This window comes from Mytilus californianus, unplaced genomic scaffold (genome assembly GCF_021869535.1).
Source record: "Mytilus californianus isolate M0D057914Y unplaced genomic scaffold, xbMytCali1.0.p SCAF_15, whole genome shotgun sequence".
In the NCBI taxonomy this organism is placed as follows: Eukaryota; Metazoa; Mollusca; class Bivalvia; order Mytilida; family Mytilidae; genus Mytilus; species Mytilus californianus.
The window spans coordinates 6,815,447-6,819,660 of NW_026262637.1; positions in this window are offsets into that span (position 1 = coordinate 6,815,447).

The following is a 4,214-nucleotide window of genomic DNA, read 5'->3' on the forward strand; positions in this document are numbered from 1 at the left end:
GTTTTGTCAGTTTATCAGATACTAAAAGCAATAGTTTAATTGTATTTGATATATTGAATGATAGTAAGATGTCTATGTCTGACTGTCGGTCAGGGTTCATATACTTTCGACCTTATGTTCCGAATTCATTGGCCAAACATTAAATTTAGATTTGTCAGTTTTTAAGGTAGGTGTAAGCATCAGAACCACTATATTTGGTGTACGGGATGTTTGTACCGGTCTGTATGGCATGGTTCATCTTACTTTGGCCTCTTTTTTATGGATCATTGATAATCTTAAGCGTATGTGACACTTCTAGTAAAACCCTTACTATTACAGACGTTCAACGTAATACTATCATAATTAAAGCAGACAAGACATTTCAGCATTTGTGCTCTGGTATTCTTTACTCTGTAATAAATTGTTATCTCATTGGCAATCATTTCACATCTGCTACGTTGTATATAAAAATACATATATAGAACTTAAGAAAGTACTGTAACACAAAAGGTTGTATGGGTATCGTTCAATCTCATATTGTTAGTGAAATATGCTGTTTTCGCTATTAGATATGGTTGATGGTTAACTTTTTGCGATTAAACGTTGCATACCCATAGTATTGTCTAAATAGTGGCGATAAGCAGACAGGTCTGTCTGAATTGTACTAGACCGATTCTTAGAGCTGAATTTTTCACACCCGAACTGACAAAGGTATGATATCGCTAGACATATCAGTTCAGATTCAGTAAAAGTTGTCACGATTGAGAATAGAACTTAATCGGTTAAATTACAGTTCAAGTTGGGCATCCCAGTTGAAGTACGTTGAATGAAAATTTACCCACTAAGTTTGGTACAATGACGTTTAGCTATTGTGAAATGACTTAACAAACAATTAATTAGAAATAACGTTATCTTTGTACCTTGTTAGTTTGTGTCGGTGCAGGCCACAAAAAAAATAATAATAAAAAAATGAAAGCTTTAATGTTGGTTTTTATCAAAAAAGTTACACGCTTCCATCAGCTGCAAGTATATCAATTGGTAAAAGAAATATTGTTTTCTGATTATTAAGTCTGGTCACGCCTTATCTTTCACGATCAAAATAATGCGTTGCCTAATCTTTCACGATCAAGTTTGATGAAAAATCAACAAAATTCAAGGTTTTCATAAACAAGTCAACGGTTTCAAGGGAAGAGCATACTTTTATTTTACTATTCTATCAGACAAACCAAAGATTAAGTTTCAAATATATCATGGTATATTGGAATGTGACCATTATAGGTACAAAAAGCGTGTTTTTTTTAATTAATCCAATAGACATGTATTGCGCCTTTTGTATTTCCTCATAAAGTACTGCATATTTTCTTTATCTTATTACACTGTATTGTTGAGAAAGTTGAATCAATTTGACAGACATATTTGTTTTTTCGGATTTGTTCCGCGTTTTGAAAATTCAGCGATTTTTTTCACAGATTTTCAAGTAGAAATTACATTTAATTACATTCACGATCCGATATCAGATCTTTTACGATCCAATCGCAATGCTTGACCACCGTTAGGTATTCTTTCACGATCACTTCTCTCGATAAACCGAATGACACCCGTGTAGGGACAATGAAGTAAAAGTAAATGAAATCACGTAAAACTTGTCCAAATTAATGCAAATCCTCAAGACGTTCAAGGTTAGATAGACTATAATATTCTAAAAATTTAAGAGCATTTATAAAGTTCCCATGCTGATCTGCAAATTCTTAGCATGTGGCGTTTTCTGAAATTTTTGAAAAATATAGATTCAAGATTCAATTGTTTATTAAAGTCTCACCACATACATACAAGTATAAACACATTATAATATCAAGTACACAATATAAAAATTTAGAATGCATGTGCCATTCTTAAAAGAACTATGAGAGACTGTTATATACAATTATAAAACAACAGAATTAAAACATAATTTTGTTATTTACACAAAACATAAAAGTGCAATATCACCATGCACATTCAAGGATAAAACCTGTTACATGTACATAAAAAATAACAATGATTTTTTAACAGTATAAGATACTATTTCGTCGCAATAAAATATTATGGCAGGTTTTGGCAACAGAACTACAAACATTTTCATTTTTGAACAAAATATAAATTTTTCATCATCTGACAAAGTTAAAAACATATTATTATGTTGAATTATATCAATAAATAAAGACTGCCTTAAATCTTCATATAATGGACATGTTAACAGTACATGTTTTTCATCTTCTATATCATCACAATTGAAACATAATCTTTTATCTAAATCTAATCTTTCGTAACGACCAGTTTCAATTTTTAAAGGTGCTACTCCACATCTAAATTTCGCATATGCACTGCGATATCGAATAGGTATATTTTGCAACAAATATTGTTCAGTAGAGTATGAAAATTTAAACAATTTATAAGTTCTCAACTTATTTCCTTGACCATAAGAATCAAGCCTTGTACTCCATTCAGTTTTATAATTATCAAAAATATTAACTTCTAACTGATAAATTATATTTTTATCCAGTATATAATCATCTACATTACAAAATCTGTCCATATTGTAAAGTTTCAACATATCTATAACTTTATAACTCCAATTTTTAATTTTATAACTGCTTTTTCTAATTGACCATATAAATACTTTATAATTTATCCTGTTTTTATCCATTTTTTGTACATCTTGCCCAGTGTCTTAAAATGTTAGACCACTGTTTAACATATGGAAGCTTCCAACCCCTGTCACCTGTAACAGCATCATTGGGGGTATACTTTCCAACTCCCATATAAAATCTCATGGCTCGGTTCTGAACTGCTGAGATGCAGGAGAACTCACTTGTACCCCAAATAGCTGAGCCGTAATTGATGACTGACCAAACTACAGTGTCAAACAATTTGGTAAAAATATTGTGTTGAAAGCCACCATGTGCTTTACATTTTACTATAAGAAGGCCTAATGCCCGACTTGCTGACTTTGCAACTGCCTTTGCCATAACTTTATAATCTAAAAATTCATTTAATACTAATCCTAAATATTGATAGCTAGAAACATAATCAATGACTTCACCATTTATATTAAAAACAAAATCTGATCTTATCACAGAAGGGTTTCTAAAATGCATGATTTTTGATTTATAAAAATTAACTTATTTTAATTTGTAGTAATACAATGAAAGGCAAGAAAGGGGTTTTCTCTCACTAATTAGTCTTAGAAATATAATCATAACAATTTTTAATTACCGCTGTATGTGCGATTACAAAGATTGATAAAAAATGACAATACTTTACCTTCGAAAATATTGCTTGGATTCTTTATTACCATGATTATGTAACAACAACTAAGTTAATTTATTTTGGTCAACTGATAAGTTCTAATAGATATATAAGTACATGCTGGTTTAAGTTTTAGCATTTATTTCAAGTATTGTTTTCGCAATGACGACACTATTTTGCCACCTGTGCAGTGTTATAGTTGTTTTTGTTATATTTAATGGTAAGTTTACATAAATCTGATTTGAATTGATATAATGAAATATAAGCATATTTGTCGTGAATTATTTCTCGAAAAAATTTCATCTTTGCCTGAGGGAGTTGGAACCTTAGTTTTACTCATTTATATATTTTAAAAAATCTATCAACGAAAACATGTATGTGATATGTAGATATACCAGGTCTCGCTCCTTTTTGAGTCAATGCGATTCTCTCGGTTTTTGTTTGGTATCTTCGTCTTTTCGTTAGCGAGTCACGAAATTTGAACATAGGTAAATTACTGTTGTCTTAATAAATCATGTCAGTGACGAGGCACTGACTACCGGCCAATTATACTCGTGATTCTTACAGCAGCGGTACTTACTTTGTGATAGTAAAGAAACAAGTGCGTCCGAAATGCATGCCTAGATTTACCTTTAAAGGGAACGCTGAAAAAAAAGAAAAAAACAATAATGAAAAAAAAAAGTATGTATAAATGCTTTAGGAGATATATGTAACGGGACGTTCAAAGGAATAAATTGCCAAAAAAATGTACATTAAATAATTAAATTCAGGATTTACAGATTAAAGAAATTTACATGTACCTCCCTATTCTTCTCCGATGTACAACAGTTCATTGAAATATGATGCAAATCAAATATAGCTTTCAAAAAGATTAAAGGACACCGGCTCGCTGTTTTAAAAACTTTTCTCGTATATCCAGATTTCAAAAAGTCTAAAATAAACAATCA